The 19,745-nt window shown below is 42.6% G+C and overlaps 1 protein-coding gene and 1 pseudogene across 1 annotated transcript in view; both read left to right on the forward strand.

Annotated features, from left to right (window-relative positions):
• Positions 1-19,745, forward strand: part of eIF2A (eukaryotic translation initiation factor 2A) — a 308,681-nt gene that overhangs the window by 250,836 nt on the left and 38,100 nt on the right. The gene's annotated exons all lie outside the window — the stretch shown is intronic.
• On the forward strand, positions 8,770-10,849 carry LOC137252839 (kinesin-like protein Klp68D; annotated as a pseudogene).

The following is a 19,745-nucleotide window of genomic DNA, read 5'->3' on the forward strand; positions in this document are numbered from 1 at the left end:
ATAAAAAATTAAAATTGCAACACGAATTACAAATAACACGAGAAATATGTTAACGTTATAAAATTTATTCAGTGATCTTGCACGATCCAAACTGAACTAACTCGAACAAAGTATTTTACATAGCAGCTAAGTTCCTGTTAAAGTAATTATGCTATGCTAACCAATTATTGTATAAAAAACAGTTTACTTAACTAAAACTAGATTATGCTGTTCAATCACAATTTCTGCAACTACACCAATCGTTGTCCCAATTAAATTCCGCTTATTCTACGCGCATGTCGCGTCAGCGAAACCTCAACACGCAACATAGCGCGGTCACATGCTCAGCAACGTGAGTAAATGGGTCAACCGCTGGATACTGCTGTTATAACTCCTCCCCCTTTAAAGATCTGCGTCCCGCAGATCGAAGCATAAAAAATGTGAAGGGGATATATTTTTTATAGAGTCGATCTGGCTACTTGGCGTAATTTTGATTCTGACTGGCTTGACTGGTGCGCTGTCGTCCAGGTTAGGGACTTCATGAGCAGATTGGCCCTTGAAGATATTTGTGTTTGTGGCCCATTGCATCGGAATTTGAACTGGTGGAATATCTAGCTTCCTAGTATATCATTTCCGTAGCATGGTGACGATAAGGGCTATTGACTAACGAGAAGTTAGTTCTCCCATTTACATACCCTAGATATCTAACGTTTTCCATCGTGATATCATGAACGTACTTCAGATTGATCTTTGTAGTGTGGTTTTGACGTTTGCTAGTACGGCTGGCAAGGTTTGAGCTGTGATTGCTTCGTTGCTGGAGAACACTCGGTTGCCAATTTTTATCGTTTCGTTACTTAACTCGATAACGTAGGTGCCATTTATATTGGTAGTATCGTTACTACTGGAATTCGGTTTAAGTAAGTCACACAACTCCTCCATGTAAATTTCCAACTAACTAACATCCACAAGAAATTGAAAGTTTTACGTACGATTGACGTGCAACCATATTTGTTCAAATGTTCTTGGTATTATACCCATAAGCTCTGTGTGACCACGTACACCCTTCATCGTATGTGTTTTACCTGTACCAGTTTGCCCGTAAGCGAATATACAACCATTAAATCCTTCAATCACTGAACTTACTAATGGGAACACTATTTTATGGTAAATATTAATTTGTGATGCACTTGCATCGTATGCGGCATCATATCTAAACGTTTTTGTCTGTTCCTTATTTGCATCTGTTAGGTTTGTAAGCTCGACGACGCCACGATTTGGATAAACAGCTACGACTGCCTCTGATCCTTCATTGCGTTCACGATTGCTCGTAGGACAACAACGTACTACCACTTGTGCGCACTCATTGGGTGTTTGGCTTCCAGCCATACCCGGACGTCGTGATCGTGCACTCACTTTGTTGTGCTCTATTACTTCAAAAGACTTGGTGGAGTCAGAGAAGGTCAAATAATGTGTAATATATTCGATTTTCTCTGGTGGAGTGCAAAGTTTGTTGTATTGAACTTTACCAATTTTTTGTTTATTTTTCTTCTTTTAATAATGCATTATTTGTGATCTATATCTGCTGAGGCAGAAACAATGTTCGGCCTGAGTGCGTCGTAAACCGGCAGTGGGTAGGCGCACAAGGGTCGATCTCGGGAAGGTTCACTCAGAAATACAATAAAAGAGAACACAAAGAGAAATTTCCTCGTTATTATATAATATTTAATTCAGAGTGAAGGAAAATATACAATGTTGATACTAGCCGTGTTTTTTAACACGCGCGTATACGTTTCGTTTGCGCGTGTTAAAAAACGCCTATCTTCGCTTAGATAATGCTTAGGAGACCCATCTAGCGGCTGTGGTAAAACAACTAGCTACAGCAACAGGGTGTACCGAAAAGCGGAGACGCAACGCTCTGATGGCCATAGGGTATAACATATAGCTGAATCAGTTGCGATGAATTGTGGACACACATATAATACATAGAATTAGTGTACAGGGTGAAACAAAGACACATATTTCAGTTACATCTGAGTATAATGCGTATTGAAATTTAGTAGGACAAAATTTATGCGCAGCAATTTCAGAGGTGTATTTATAGTTTGTCGACTAGCAGTCAATATAAAGTTTAAGCGTAAACGGATATACGCGTGTTAAAAAACACGGCTACTATTACCTTTGTGTTTAAAGTGACGATGGTGATCCTGGGCGATGTGAACTGCTTGGCGGTCGATCATAAAAGAGGCCGGTTGTCCCGTTGAGGACAACCGCTAAGCCGAGAAAAAGGCCTCTGGTGTTAAGGAGGGGAAAGGCCACACATACAACCACCTCCACATATACGTGCATGGGTGCTGACAACCTGCACACACACACGTGCATGTGTATGAAACGCATGCATGTGTATGCATGCACACAAATGCGGCGTGAGTGTGGGTGGCTGGAAATATCATTGAAACGTTAGGGAGGGGCACCGTCAATCAGGTAAAAGTTAGGCATTGGGCCTATACATGCCGCCCCCCTTGCGGTACGCAACGTCACAGTCTGCCAAGGATCACCGACCGTGAAGAAGAGGAAAAAAATAAAAAACTTATAACTAATTATATCTAACTTAACATAACGCCGGCCAGTCCGCCGGCTTGGCGGCACGCAAGATGATTTTCGCAGTGTGCGAGCTTGGTTGCTGATGCCTCGGTCATTTGGCACTTTTCCCGTTATGGTTCAAGGCCTGAGCCAGGTTTGCCTAGAGCTAGGGATTGCGAAGAAGTAAGAAGATATGCGTGTTGATATTTCTTGCCGTTTATTACAAATTCATTGGAAAGGAACAAACAAAGGATTTTGTATGAAGAAAAATTCAATAAAAAATAACTTATTCTAATGATAAAGGAGTGTAAAAGCATACCTTCATTGTGAATTCATACAAGTGGCAAATGTTTGATAAAGGCGTTCACAATAGTAAGCAGCCGCGATCACCTGCTCAATCGCTGTTAGATTACTTAAATCACTAGCTCAACCGTGGTTCTCAAACATTTTTGTAGACGACTGGTATATTGCTTTATTTACATATTTTAAAATGCCTGCGTAGATGGTTGCTCAAATTTAATCTAAACTTGCTTTTAGAAATGAATATTCGTATGTAGTCTGATTTTCTGTGTACACATTTAAAGAATGGCTGATTTGAAACACAAATGTTCAATTCATGGCACTTCAATTTAATAACGGCGAGCAAAAAACAAACCCTTCTTCCATTCTCTGGCCATTCGCATTTTCCCGGACAGCTATTATTTGACAGGTAGGTATGGCACTGGAGGAATAGAAAGATTTGTCGCTTGTACGAATTCACAATGCACACCTCTCGCAACTGTGTACAACAGAAATTCAATAAAATAACAAAGTATAAAACGTGTAAAAATGCATGTATTTCGGTCGTTACCGAATATTTTGATGTTAGGCCTTCGTTGTGCCCGAGAGTACCCAACCGAAGATGGTACTCTGAGCTAGCAAAGGGCCAAACGTGGTGGGCAGAATCCCTGGTAGCATTATTTCCGTATATACGTCTGTCCCTAGTACGAGGCGGATCGGGGCGGATGAATAAATGTGCGGATCCGCCAGACGGAGATGTATATACGGGGATGCGATGGCGCTATCGACGCTAGTCGTGAGGGCCATTCGCCGAAAATTGGACACGACCGCTGCATGGGATGCAATTCGTTTGTTTTGGCCGTGTCTTCCTCGTATGCGTAGTAGGCATCCTGCTTGCCCGCCAATGGTGCTGGTAGGGAGTTGGAGCTCCCGGGCGAGCTCATCTGCGATCACGGTGGTGGGGGAGCATCCGTCAATTAAGGCACGGGCGAGGTGTAGCCGCCCCCCAGCTTCTATCGTCACGACCGCGGAGGGTGTGATCGCTACCGTTGGTATCATGGTGGCGGTGGCAGCTGAATGCTGGGCTACGAGCCCTGACCGGAAGGCGGACACTGTGGTGAGCTGCAGCGTGTTCCATCCGTGGCTGCGATCTTGTGGCTGATGTCGTTGGCGAAGAGACCGGGTCTCCGCTCGGCCGTTATATGTATGGCGCTGTGCTGTCGCTGTTCCTTGTTGGAGCCGCTTCCTCTCGTGCTGCAAAAGTGGTCGAAATGATTTGGCTGTAGGCGGTATGGTCGGGCGAAGAGACCGCGTCTCCGCTCCGGTTTGGCTGACATCTCGGTTTCGGGGTGGACGAAGAGGTCCAGTCTCCGTTCCAGCGTCCGACGCATATAAAGAGATTGAGTCGTCTATCCGCTCCATGGCTTGGAGCGGGCTTCTCGTAATAGCTGCTCTTCTTCGTCGATCGAGGCGATGTGCAGCATCGTGTGGTGCTTCTCGCCGTTTCGGCGTTTCAAAGCAGCAAAACGAGCCATTTTCCTGAAAGTAGTGAAATAGGTTTGAATGGGTCGGGTCATTGTCAAAGTGCAGGGGCGAGTGGTCCCTAATTGTATTATTGAGATTTGGGAAATTTTATTAGCGCGTTCGTAGGGGAAAAATATCTGTAGCAGCGTAAAAATATTCATATTTGGGGCACATTATGTACATGGCCTCTTTCCCCACACGTTATGTGCCTGGGTATTTAGTGCCTTATTTGTCTATTTTTTTTTTTGTGTCACCCGGTAGCGTTTTAGTTAGCCACGAGCACACTAGTGCTGCAGAAAAATTAGCATTTACGATTTTCGGTTCGCACATTCTGGTACCGAACCGGGTAGAGAGTGTATAGCATGGGTTCTTTTGAGTCGCTGTTATTCGTGTTGTTGGTGCTAAAAACCAACAACTTTCCTGCCCGCCGCAAAAAAAAAATTTTGGACAGCAAAATTGTATGCTATATAAAGAAAAAATAAAAAAAAATGTTCGTTTTGGAAGAGGGGAGAGATTTATAAAATGTATAATTTTTTATTTGTTTGCATTGCCCTTCGCTTATTTGTTCAACCTTTCCCCAATTAGGCTTGGAGTCCTGCTTAATAGAGGGCCTTTAGCAAATGATTACGGTTCCCGAAGGGTATTTGGCTCCGATACCGATTTGTCAGAAACGGGTTTTTGGGTACCCGTTTGCCTCCTTTTATGCATCCCTAATATAATGTACATTTAAACTCGGCATATATATGTCCATACGTTGCTATAAGCATATTAACAGCCAGTGCACGGACTTTGCCGCATTGGTAGATTTGCCAAACTTTTTGACCCATTTTCCTTTCCTACTACTCCTACCACCAAACCCAAAAAATCTAACACCATTTCAATATTTCGCATTAAAACCAAATATTGTAATCATTTAGTATTGAATTGTCGCGCACATACAAATGACATTAAGGGGTGATGCGGACCAAACCAATCACATTTTGAAACATTTGTGAACAGACTTTAAAGACAAGAAATGAATTTGGTATTAAATGAATGTAGTGAATGCGCACGCATATATTGTCCTGCTCTATTTTCATCAGTTTGTGTGCAAAATTTTGAACGAAAATAAAGTGTAAAGTAAGAGAACATGTCTGTGGTTTTATGGCAGTATTTTTGGCACATTGGAAAAATCTACCACTACCAACATTTTCATTATTTAAAGTACGCGCACTGGTATAAGCATACCAGCGGCAAGGGCAAAAACGAAAAAATACTCGTGAACATTGATACAAAGCTATGTATATAACGTAAATACCACAGAATTGAAGCAAACGGTAGATTGCTTCATTCTTTTCATTTTTACGAGTGGTTGGAGAATGGTGACTTTTTTTGTGAACGGTCCCAGTGGCATCCACAACGTTCCGTTACTCTTAAAACGTTAAAATGTCGGGAGGACTGGATATTCTGTCCCTCAAAGAGGATGATATCACTAAAATGTTGGTGGCTACAACAACAATTTATACTGAAGTCACTAATCAATCCTTTGTATAATAAGATAATTCGTAAAATAATTGCCTAAATTTGACTTGGTCGCAATATAAGCCCGCGAATTTAACATAAACATATTTTGTATACGAAAACACGAAACTTCAATAGCTACAAAGGTAAACATACCGACACAACCGCGGCGTGTACAATTGCTGTTGACGTTTGAATCTAGTGTAAACGCACAAATAATGCATTATTAAAAGAAGAAAAATAAACAAAAAATTGGTAAAGTTCAATACAACAAACTTTGAACTCCACCAGAGAAAATCGAATATATTATACTTTATTTGACCTTCTCTGACTCCACCGCGTCTCCGCTCCGGTTTGGCTGGCATCTCGGTTTCGGGGTGGCGAAGAGGTCTAGTCTCCGTTCCAGCGTCCGACGCATATAAAGAGATTGAGTCGTCTATCCGCTCCATGGCTTGGAGCGGGTTTCTCGTAATAGTTGCTCCTCTTCGTCGATCGAGGCGATGTGCAGCATCGTGTGGTGCTTCTCGCCGTTTCGGCGTTTCAAAGCGACAAAACGACCCATTTTCCTGAAAGGAGTGAAATAGGTTTGAATGAGTCTGGTCATTGTCAAAGTGCAGGGGCGAGTGGTCCCTAATTGTATTATTGAGATTTGGGAAATTTTATTAGCGCGTGCGTAGGGGAAAAACATCTGTAGCAGCGTAAAAATATTCATATTTGGCGCACATTATGTGCATGGCCTCTTTCCCCGCACGTTATGTGCCTGGGTCTTTAGTGCCTTATTTGTCTATTTTTTTTTGTCACCCGGTAGCGTTTAGTTAGCCACGGGCACACTAGTGCTGCAGAAAAATTAGCATTTACGATTTTCGGTTCGCACATTCTGGTACCGAACCGGGTAGAGAGTGTATAGCATGGGTTCTTTTGAGTCGCTATTATTTGTGTTGTTGGTGCTAAAAACCAACAACTTTCCTGCCCGCCGCAAAAAAAAATTTTTGGACAGCAAAATTGTATGCTATATAAAGAAAAAAAAAATGTTCGTTTTGGAAGAGGGGAGAGATTTATAAAATGTATAATTTTTTATTTGTTTGCATTGCCATTCGCTTATTTGTTCAACCTTTCCCCAATTAGGCTTGGAGTCCTGTTTAATAGACGGCCTTTAGCAAATGATTACGGTTCCCGCAGGGTATTTGGCTCCGATACCGATTTGTCAGAAACGGGTTTTTGGGTACCCGTTTGCCTCCTTTTATGCATCCCTAATATAATGTACATTTAAACTCGGCATATATATGTCCATACGTTGCTATAAGCATATTAACAGCCAGTGCACGGACTTTGCCGCATTTGTAGATTTGCCAAACTTTTTGACCCATTTTCCTTTCCTGCTACTCCTACCACCAAACCCAAAAAATCTAAAACCATTTCAATATCTTCGCATTAAAACCAAATATTGTAATCATTTAGTATTGAATTGTCGCGCACATCCAAATGACATTAAGGGGTGATGCGGACCAAACCAATCACATTTTGAAATATTTGTGAACAGACTTCAAAGACAAGAAATAAATTTGGTTATTAAATGAATGTTGTGAATGCGCACGCATATATTGTCCTGCTCTATTTTCATCAGTTTGTGTGCACAATTTTGATCGAAAATAAAGTTTAAAGTAAGAGAACATGTCTGTGGTTTTATGGCAGTATTTTTGGCACATTGGAAAAATCTACCACTACCAACATTTTCATTATTTAAAGTCCGCGCACTAGTATAAGCAAACCAGCGGCAAGGGCAAAAACGAAAAAATACTCGCGAACATTGATACATACCTATGTATATAACGTAAATTCCACAGAATTGAAGCAAACGGTAGATTGCTTCATTCTTTTCATTTTTACGCGTGGTTGGAGAATGGTGACAGCGGTAAGTATAGTAAATTCTTGAATAATATAATATAAAATAATAATCATAAATATTTCTTTTATTTCATGTTATTAATTAAATTTCTTTTATTTCTAGGTGGCTAGTTGTATAGGTCCAGGAGACGTTTTGTATCAGATTTCGTTCTGATTTTACATATACCGGCATCGCAAAAGGGGTGTTCCAACTGCGGCGTCGGCCGCGCCGTCAGTTGTCACCTTTTTTGCGATGCGCATTTATACATTTGTATGAATGGATTTTCTTTTTTTTCTTTGCAGGTTTTGGTCCCAAAAAAATCCATCACGGTCGCATTTTAATCACTATCTCTTTGAAACGCTATCACTGGCAATAAAAATCGTGTGCACAACAGAGCCAGCAGCAAGTTAGTTCCTATGAAGAGACATTATTTCCTATTTTCCAGGGCATATTGCAACAAGACATATTGGAATTTATGCCTTATGGTTTTCAAATGCTTTCGCTATTGTTAGAAATACGCGAGGGCAGCGGCACTATACCCGAGCCATACTGGGCACTTCTTCCTTTCTCGAATGCAAAGTTTGGCGTAACCCATTGAACTTATATCGTGGAACTGAATACCAACGATTTTTTTTGTTTTTTTTTGTGAACGCTCCCAGTGGCATCCACTACGTTCCGTTACTCTTAAAACGTTAAAATGTCGGGAGGACTGGATATTCTGTCCCTCAAAGAGGATGATATCACTAAAATGTTGGTGGCTACAACAACAATTTATACTGAAGTCACCAATCAATCCTTTGTATAATACGATAATTCTTAAAATAATTGCCTAAATTTGACTTGGTCGCAATATAAGCCTGCGAATTTAACATAAACATATTTTGTATACGAAAACACGAAACTTCAATAGCTACAAAGGTAAACATACCAAAACAACCGCGGCGTGTACAATTGCTGTTGACGTTTGAATCTAGTGTAAACGCACAAATAATGCATTATTAAAAGAAGAAAAATAAACAAAAATTGGTAAAGTTCAATACAACAAACTTTGCACTCCACCAGAGAAAATCGAATATATTATACATTATTTGACCTTCTCTGACTCCACCAAGTCTTTTGAAGTGGTAGAGCACAACAAAGTGAGTGCACGCTCAGGACGTCCGGGTATGGCTGGAAGCGAAACACCCAATGAGTGCGCACATGTGGTAGTACGTTGTTGTCCCATGAGCAATCGTGAACGCAATGAAGGATCAGAGGCAGTCGTAGCTGTTTATCCAAATCGTGGCGTCGTCGAGATTACAAACCTAACAGATGCAAATAAGGAGCAGACAAAAATGTTTACATATGATGCCGCATACGATGCGAGTGCATCACAAATTAATATTTACAATGAAGTAGTAAGTTCAGTGCTTGAAGGATTTAATGGTTGTATATTCGCTTACGGGCAAACTGGTACAGGTAAAACACATACGATGAAGGGTGTGCGTGGTCACACAGAGCTTATGGGTATAATACCAAGAACATTTGAACAAATATGGTTGCACATCAATCCTACGGAAAACTTTCAATTTCTTGTGGATGTTAGTTAGTTGGAAATTTATATGGAGGAGTTGCGTGACTTACTTTAACCGAATTCCAAACATTTAGAAGTCCGCGAACGTGGCTCAGGAGTTTATGTACCTAATTTACATGCAGTTCATTGTAAAAGTGTGGATGATATGTTGAATGTTATGCATATTGGCAATAAAAATCGTACTGTCGGCTGCACTAATATGAACGAGCACAGTTCGCGGTCACATGCTATATTTATGATACGCATTGAAATGTGCGACATTGAGACGAATACCATAAAAGTAGGTAAATTGAATTTAATCGATTTGGCGGGTAGTGAGCGTCAGTCGAAGACAGGAGCTTCAGCAGAACGTTTAAAAGAGGCAAGAAAAATTAATCTAGCATTATCCTCATTAGGTAACGTTATCTCTGCGTTGGCTGAAAATTCACCACATGTGCCCTATCGTGATTCAAAGCTAATACGTCTATTACAAGATTCGCTGGGGGCAATTCAAAAACTATCATGATAGCCAACATAGGTCCATCCTCGTATAATTATAATGAAACGTTAACAACTTGCGTTACGCTTCACGCGCTAAAACAATACAAAATAAAAACTGTGAAAAATGAAGATCCACAGGATGCTAAGCTTAAGGAGTATCAAGAAAAATAAACAAATAATATATATTCATACGAAATGGAGAATGTCGACTCTGGCAATGTATCGTCTGGTGATGAGGGTGATGAAGATTTCGATATGGAAGTTGATATACCTTCCTGTCACGATCGTCAAATGGAAACAGAAGAGTATCAATATGAAGTGATAACCACAGATGAAACAGTACTGCACCAGCGTGAAATAATCGACGAGGTTAACAATGTGCTCAAGCTACCGCCCAAAATCATCCGCATACTCCTTAATCACTATAAATGGGATAAGGAGAAGCTACTAGGGAAATATTTTTATGGCAATATAGAGGAATTTTTTAAGGGCGCACACGTAATAAATCCATTCAACAAAGCTACCAATCCAAGCCGACTTAAGGTGTATAAAAATCCAGTGGAGGAATGTGAAATTTGCTTTTCTTTGCTATCACCAGCACCAAAGGTGAATTTACTACTCGAAGGGATACGTAACTAGACGTGAAAGTTGCTGCTTTGCGGAAGAATGCACGAACTCGCTCATGCCCTGGCAGCGCCACAAGGAGATAGTGCGTCACTGGATGATGATTTTGTTTGAAGGTATATGGCGATGCCATGACCACAATGGAGTAATTTGTGCAGTGTTCGGAATTGATGTGGTCAACAAGGATGCCCACGATTTGATGCCGCTAGTTGAAGAGTGGGGTGCAGCAGCAGTAACCGTGAGTTATAAAAGTTGTAAAACTGAAGGTGTTTTAATTTTATACAATATTTTGTTTAATACATTTAGTTGCATGAACGTTCACGCGAGCAACGTTATACTAGGAATGCAATTCGGCAGTATGTAGAAGAGTGTGCAGCTAAAGTTCATGAATCGGTCTGGATGTAATTTTGTGCTAACTAATTCAGACATATATTGTGGTAAATCGCTTTTCAATTTTTTGATATGAATAAAGGTATGTAGTTCAAATTCAGTTCATATTAAATAATTATTTAAAATTACGGAGCACTTTTCCCACCCACTAAGATGCCAACATCACAAACATTGTAGAGTGTTGGATATTTCGGTTATTTTGTTTGTCGAGACCCTCGTATGAACACTGGTATTTGGAGGGTTCTGGGGTTCTCGCTCTGGGGAGTGAGTGAATTTGGAATTTTTTGGTGTCCTCGCTCGGGGTGAGCGAGTGAATGTGGGGTTTAATTTTTGAAAATTCAAAAAATGAGTGTTTTGTGGCAGAGGGGGGATCTGCATTAGGGTTGTTGGTTGGGCTCGTTCCGGGTGAACGAGAGCTGGGTTTTGAAATTTTGAAAATTTAAAAAGATTATGGGCCGAGTGCCTTTGTTTTCTGTGGCAGACCGAGGGTCTGCGTAAGGGCTTTTCTGGTATACTCGCTATAGAATAACGAGTGAGTGGGGAGATTTCTGGTGTCCTCGCTCGGGGTGAGCGAGTGAATTTGTGGGATATTTTTTTTGAAAGGCGAGATGTGGAGGAACGGGCGGATTGTTAAGAGAGGCTCTTGGTCCTCTCACAATCTATCTCCGTGGGAAGAAAGATCAGTTTGACCAAAGGTCGTCTGACTTGACCCTTCTCGGTTATGGGGTCGACTACACGTACTCGGTTATCTTCGCCGGGGTGTACGTTGACGACTCTACTAACCTCCATTCGTTGGGAGATAAGTTGTCCTCTTTGATGAGAACTAGATCATCCACTTCGATGTTGCTTTGACTGTTTCCACTTCACTCGTTTTTGTAGTTCGGAAAGGTATTCGGTTTTCCACCGACGACAGAAGGTTTAATGGAGGGCCTTGAGCTTCTGCCATCTGTTTATTATGGAGGCCGGGCTTTCATTCACGCCCAGTTCTGGCGGCGCCAGAAGATGGCTGCCCGTGAGGAAATGTCCTGGGGTTAGTGGCTCCAGGTCCGTTGGGTCATTGGACGCCGGGCTGAGAGGCCGTGAATTTAGACATACCTCGATCCGGCACAAAAGGGTTTGGAACTCCTCCATGGTATATTTATGGAGAGAAGCGACCTTTTTGAAGTAGCTTTTGAAGCTCTTCACTCCGGCTTCCCACTGGCCGCCCATATGTGGAGCGCCGGCGGGAATAAAATGCCAAGTTAATGCTTGATGGCTATACTTGGAGACTGTTTTGTCTCGGCTTTCTGCCAGGAAGGCTTTAAATTCGGATCGTAAATATCTTGACACTCCGACAAAGTTTGTACCATTGTTGGATTAGATGTTTTTCAGACATCCTCTTCTCGCGATAAAACGCGCAAAAGCTGCGACAAAAGCATGGAGTACTAAGGTCACTAGTGGCTTCTAAGTGGATGGCCTTAGTGGAGAAACAGACAAAAAGGCATAAGTAGCCTTTCGACAGTCGACATCCCCTACCGCGGTAGCTTTTGATGTCGAAAGGTCCCGCAAAGTCTACCCCGGTATTGGTGAACGCGCGGGAAAAGTAGTCCGTTCGCAGGGAAGGATCCCCATAAGTTGGGACTGCGCCGGCTTTCGGTGAATAATGCAGGTTTTGCAATTGTGGATGATGGCTCTGATCATGGTCTTGACATTCGGTATCCAGTATTGGGTTCGGACAAGACGACAAGACGAGTCTCGCCATGAAGGGAGTCATGATGAGCCATCATAACTGTAAGGCGAGACAGCCTACAATTGTAAGGCAAGGTGATCGGATGACGCTCGTTGTATGACATGTCTTTTGAAGCCCCTATACGCCCCTGTTCTAATAATATCATCTTTGTCGATGTATGGGTTGAGTGACAGTATTTCACTCTCTCGATCAATTTTAAATATTCTGTACCGTAAAATTGTTCCTGGCAGACTCGTATTAATGCTTGAGTCGTTGCCTTAATCTCATCGGATGAGATTATACACGCCTTTTCGTGGAACGAGGCTTTTGTTCTTGGGTGAGTTCTTTTATAAAACCTCCTAACATAGGATAGAACCTTCAAAGTCCTGGGTAAATTTGGAAAACGGTCGAGAATATCTACATGATCTACCCTTGTCGTGGCATATGTGTGTGCCCTCTTCTCCTCAACGGACGTTTTGTATTCGGTATCTTGTGCTGGCCAGTGGGAATAGTCTTCTTGCAGCCAAGAACGTCCCTGCCACCACAACGAATTGTTGACCAACTCTGATGCAAGTAGTCCTCTGCTTCCTAGATCCGCTGGATTAGATTCCGAGTCCACGTGAAGCCAGTCCTTGCTACCGACCATATCGATGATCTTAGTGATTCGGTGTGCGACGAAGGTTGCTCGGAAGCTTCACAGAAGCCGTGGACTTCTATGTCGTCTTCCGGTGAAAAATTTACCCACCGCGGTATCCTAATGTTATCTATTTCGCTATAGTATTGGGTGAAATTTTCCCACCGTTCTAAGGTAGTTGGGGAGACAGGCTCGTCCCACCCGGTGCCCTCTAACCAGATATTCTGCATTAGTATTTTTGCCACTATGACCATTGGTGCAAGCCAGTCTAAAGGGTCGAAAATTTTGGCTATAGCGGATAGGATTGCGCGTTTGGTGATGTTCTCGCCATTCTCTGAAGCTCCTGCGGTGAAGTAAAACATGTCTGAATGCGCGTTCCATCGTATTCCGAGTGCCTTCACCGAGCTAGCCTCTTCAAACGCTAGGAAGTCCTCGCTGAGCAGATCCGTTTTGGGGATGTCCTGAAGGATTTCCTCACAATTTGATGTCCACTTGCGCAATGGAAAGCCAGCTGAGTGTAATGCTTCGCGAATCTCGTTTCTTGCTCTGCTCCTCCAGATAAAACGTCGTCGACATACATACTTTCTCGTAAGATACCCGATGCTATTGGGTGGGTATTTTCTACATCATCAGCCAATTGTAGAAGTGACCGTATCGCGAGGTAGGGGGCGCAGTTTACACCAAATGTTACAGTCTATAGTTCGTAAAGACTGATGGGTTCGTTGGGGGATGTTCGATGGACAATTCTTTGAAATTTGGTGTGATTATCGGTCACCCAAATTTGCCTATAAATCTTTTCTATGTCACTATTAAAGACAAAGTGGTAGTCTCCAACGTAGAATTAAAATGGGCAAGTCTGCTTGGAGTACTGGACCTGGGTGGAGTATGTCGTTTAGACTAATGCTATTTGCCGTCGGACTTGACGCGTTGAAGACGACGCGCACCTTGGTAGTGGTACTTTCCCCCTTTACAACGACGTGGTGGGGCAGGAAATAATTATCCGAAACGTCGGATGGTATATTATTCTTGATTTTTCTCATATGTCCAAGTGTTTCGTATTCCGACAACACCCGAACATACTCTTTTCCTAACTCGTGGTTTTTCAGTAATCGCCCCTCATTTCTGAAGAATTGTGAACATGCGCGATTTAGGGACGGTCCTAATTTAATATTCTCAGGGTAATCCTGCCTGAATGGCAGCGAAACTGTATACCTTCCATTTTCATCACGTTTTGTCGTTTCCTTAAATAACTGTTCACAATACATTTCTTCTTCATTAAGCATTTTATTTTTGGGAACATTTTATACCTCCCAGAAAGCTTTTAATTGGTTGTCCAACGCAACTTCGTTGTAGAATGACATGATGCTCTTCGTTGGACTCGGTGCTTCGATGAGACCGGTTAGTATCCAACCGAACACTGTCTCTTGGGGCCAAAGTGTATTTAGTACATTCATTTTCAGACCGCTCAGTATAATTTGGGGATATATGTCTCCTCCAAGTATGAGGTATACGTCTTTGTTGATGTAGAACCTCTTGTCTGCCAAAACTAAGTCTGGGAATGCCCGCATAGTCATGGCGTTGATATGGCAGGATGGAAGATTCCCGGTGAGTTTGGCTAGGACTAGAACGGGTGTAGTCAGGCTGAAGCAGGCATCCACTGGTGAACGTAATTCAATTTTGGATGCTTCTTTCACCTGAGCTGACACCGCATTTGTGATGCCTGAAGCTTGGGCATGTATTTTTCTCGCTGGCAAATTGATTCTACGTTTCAGTCTTTCAGTTATAAAGGAACATTCAGACTCTGAATCAATTTATGCCCGCGTGGTGAAGTCGGTACCATTATGGCGAATGTGTACGCGAGCAGTTCCTAATAGCACGCCTGTGCTGGAATTGGCATGACAGGATTTTACATTCTTGTTCGCAGATTGTCGCGCCTGTGCTGAAGTTGTTGGGATATTATCCGCATCTTTGAAAGGATTGCGCAGAGCAGTTTGCTGAGAGGTATCCGTATGCAGGAGCGTGTGGTGGCGAGAGCGGCATATGGAACAGTTGTAGGAACTGGTGCACTTCGTCACGGTGTGTCCTGGGGATAAACAATTCAGGCAGCCACTTGTGTATTTTATAAATTTAATCCTTTCTACTGGGGTTAACTCGCAAAAGCGTGAACAGTTTCGTAATCTGTGCTCAGGGGATTTGCATATTTTACAAATTGATATTATTGTTTGTTTGGATACTATTGTTTGAAAAGCACCAAGTCTTTTCGTAGGGGTTTCTGTCGATTGTCGCGACGCGTTTTGTTTTTGCACTTTCGAAGTGGCATGCCCTGCAAACCAAACACTGTTTCAAGTGTCTGAAACCGATTAGACAGGAATTTATCCATATCCTCCCATTTGGATATGTCCATTTTATGGTCTATACTTTGCTCCCAAAGAGCCAACGTGCTCTCTAGTAACTTCGTTCAGCAGAGATAAGTCAGGATTGCATCCCAATTGGAAGTGTCAATTTTGTGGCATTTGAGGGACGAAATACAATTATTTATATCATTTTGCAGCTTTTTTATTTAACTGCCACACTCACTTTCTACATTTTTTAAGTTGAATAAAATTTGTAATTGTGTGTTAACTAAGATACGTTTGTTCTCGTATCTTTCACACAAGTTTTTCCAGGCCATCTCGAAACCTTCATTTGTGAGAGGGCATTTTTTAACGATATCTTTTGCTTCGCCCTGCGTTTTGTTGTTGAGATGGAATAACTTTTCCACCCCTTTCAAGCTAGAGTTGTTTATATAAAATGCCGTGAACAGGTCACGAAAAGTTGGTCAAGACAGATAATCCCCTTTAAAGACTTCCGTGTCGCAAGCAGGGAGGCGAATTTTATGCCCATGAGTTTCTTGCTCAGGGTTGACGTTCTTTTCATCCTTCTTGCATTTTTCTTCCTCAGCAGATATAGACGCTGAACATCGCATGTAGATTGCGTATGCTGCCTTTTGCTTCTTTGTGACCGCCATAACGTCATCCGCTGACACCTCATCAGATCCCAATAGCGAATCAAAAGCAGACTTTACCTCCTTCCACAAGGACCGCAACTCTTCCTGCTGTATTGCAAGGGTGTGTTTGCTATGGTCGCTTTCCCGAATAAGGTTGTAATGTTTATCAAACTTTGCGATTGATTCTGCTAAACGGATGTAGGTTTCCATTGTTTTATTTACGTTTATTAACGAGAAAATTTCCGATTAGAAAAATAGAACTCTTCAGAGTTAAAATACCTGCCCAGCCCTAAATAAAAACTATTGAACTTCGAAGTTTATTATTTATTTTGTTTGTTGCAGACTTCGCCAGAGTAGCGACAACGAAAAGGGCTTATGTTATAGACTTTTTGTCTCGGTAGCGACAAAACTGAGGTTTATTTTTCCAAACTTTTGGTCCCAACAGTGACAACAAGAAGGGTTTATTTTTGGACTTTCTGTCTCAGTAGCGACAACAACAAGAAGGGACCACTCGCCACCTCCACAGTCAATGGGTTAAATGTGAACAAGGATAAGAAAGTGCGGGCGATATTGCTATTGAAATCGAAAATAAGCGGAAAAACAAAGGTGTAACAAGTGTTTAAAGTGAAGTGCGCACCGAATTAATTAAATTGAACTTAATTTCGTGTTTGTGATGTGCAAAAAAAAACAAACAAAAAACCTATTCAATATAGTGCGGAAAGTGAGGTTAGGTTACCTCTTCCTTATGTTGTGTCTGGAAAACCTTACCACTGGTGGGGGGATAAACCGGATAATCACAAGGACCGAAATAAATTAACAAACCGAGTGATTTAAATTTTAAAATGGAACGGGAAAAATGGTGCTCACTAAATAATTTCACTTTTTACACTTCTTTTCGATTTCAATTTTTCGCGCACAACACGGGTGTTTTCTTTATTTTTCTTTAATAACACTTAAAAAAAAGTGGCAAGAAATATAACACTTACTTCTCGTTTAAGCTGTGGCTCCGGCGGCTCTGGTATTTATATATAGAAACACTCCTTTCTGTGTTTTTGGCTGTTGGGGCAAATAATCCTCTAGACAAAAAATTTTTCTCGCCAGATTGTGCTTACACGTTGATTATCTGTATGAAGTAGTGGACTGTATTATAAAGGGTGCTTTCCGTTCTCGGTGAGGGGGACCAATGTTCGGCCTGAGTGAGTCGTAAAACGGCAGTGGGTAGGCGCACAAGGGTCGATCTCGGGAAGGTTCACTCAGAAATACAATAAAAGAGAACACAAAGAGGAATTTCCTCGTTATAATATAATATTTAATTCAGAGTGAAGGAAAATATACAATGTTGATACAATATTACCTTTGTGTTTAAAGTGACGATGGTGATCCTGGGCGATGTGAACTGCTTGGCGGCCGATAATAAAAGAGGCCGGTTGTCCCGTTGAGGACAACCGCTAATCCGAGAAAAAGTCCTCTGGTGTTAAGGAGGGGAAAGGCCACACATCCAACCACCCCCACATATACGTGCATGGGTGCTGACAACCTGCACACACACACGTGCATGTGTAAAAGCATACCTCCATTGTGAATTCATACAAGTGTCGAATGTTTGATAAAGGCGTTCACAATAGTAAGCAGCCGCGATCACCTGCTCAATCGCTGTTCGATTACTTAAATCACTAGCTCAACCGTGGTTCTCAAACATTTTTGTAGACGACTGGTATATTGCTTTATTTACATATTTTAAAATGCCTGCGTAGATTGTTGCTCAAATTTAATCTAAACTTGCTTTTAGAAATGAATATTCGTATGTAGTCTGATTTTCTGTGTACACATTTAAAGAATGGCTGATTTGAAACACAAATGTTCAATTCATGGCACTTCAATTTAATAACGGCGAGCAAAAAACAAACCCTTCTTCCATTCTCTGGCCATTCGCGTTCTCCCGGATAGCTATTATTTGCCAGGTAGGTATGGCACTGTAGGAATAGAAAGATGTGTCGCTTCTACGAATTCACAATGCACACCTCTCGCAACTGTGTACAGCAGAAATTCAATAAAATAACAAAGTATAAAACGTGTAAAAATGCATGTATTTAGGTCGTTACCGAACATTTTGATGTTAGGCCTTCGTTGTGCCCGAGAGTACCCAACCGAAGATGGTACTCTGAGCTAGCAAAGGTCCAAACGTGGTGGGCAGAATCCCTGGTAGCATTACTTCCGCATATACGTCTGTCCCTAGTACGAGTCGGATGAATAAATGTGCGGATCCGCCAGACGGAGATGTGCATACGGGGATGCGATGGCGCTGTCGACGCTGGTCGTGGGGGTCATTCGCCGAAAATTGGACACGACTGCCGCATTGGTTGCAATTCGTTTGTTTTGGCCGTGTCTTCCTCGTATGCGTAGTAGGCATCCTGCTTGCCCGCCAATGGTGCTGGTAGGGAGTTGGAGCTCCCGGGCGAGCTCATCTGCGATCACGGTGGTGGGGGAGCATCCGTCAATTAAGGCACGGGCGAGGTGTAGCCGCCCCCAGCTTCTATCTTCGCGACTACGGTGAGTGTGATCGCTACCGTTGGTATCATGGTGGCGGTGGCAGCTGAATGCTGGGCTACGAGCCCTGACCGGAAGGCGGACACTGTGGTGAGCTACAGCGTGTTGCATCCGTGGCTGCGATGTTGTGGCTGATGTCGTTGGTGCAGGCGAAGAGGCCTTGGTTCCGCTCTGCGGTCGCGCGAATGTCGTCTCCGTTGGGGGTTCCTGGTTTGCCGGCGAAGAGACCGGGTCTCCGGTCGGCCGTTATATGTATGGCGCTGTGCTGTCGCTGTCCCTTGTTGGAGCCGCTTCATCTCATGCTGCAAAAGTGGTCGAAATAATTTGGCTGTAGGCGGTATGGTCGGACGAAGAGACCGCGTCTCCGCGCCGGTTTGGCTGGCATCTCGGTTTCGGGGTGGACGAAAAGGTCCAGTCTCCGTTCCAGCGTCCGACGCATATAAAGAGATTGAGTCGTCTATCCGCTCCATGGCTTGGAGCGGGCTTCTCGTAATAGCTGCTCCTCTTCGTCGATCGAGGCGATGTGCAGCATCGTGTGGTGCTTCTCGCCATTTCAGCGTTTCAAAGCGGCAAAACGACCCATTTTCCTGAAAGGAGTGAAATAGGTTTGAATGGGTCTGGTCATTGTCAAAGTGCAGGGGCGAGTGGTCCCTAATTGTATTATTGAGATTTGGGAAATATTATTAGCGCGTGCGTAGGGGAAAAACTTCTGTAGCAGCGTAAAAATATTCATATTTGGCGCACATTATGTGCATGGCCTCTTTCCCCGCACGTTATGTACCTGGGTCTTTAGTGCCTTATTTGTCTATTTTTTTTTTGTGTCAGCCGGTAGCGTTTTAGTTACCCACGGGCACACTAGTGCTGCAGAAAAATTAGCCTTTACGATTTTCGATTCGCACATTCTGGTACCGAACCGGGTAGAGAGTATATAGCATGGGTTCTTTTGAGTCGCTGTTATTTGTGTTGTTGGCGCTAAAAACCAACAACTTTCCTGCCCGCCGCAAAAAAAAATTTTGGACAGCAAAATTGTATGCTATATAAAGAAAAAAAAATGTT

Source organism: Eurosta solidaginis, chromosome 5, assembly GCF_040869045.1.
Source record: "Eurosta solidaginis isolate ZX-2024a chromosome 5, ASM4086904v1, whole genome shotgun sequence".
NCBI classification, from domain to species: Eukaryota; Metazoa; Arthropoda; class Insecta; order Diptera; family Tephritidae; genus Eurosta; species Eurosta solidaginis.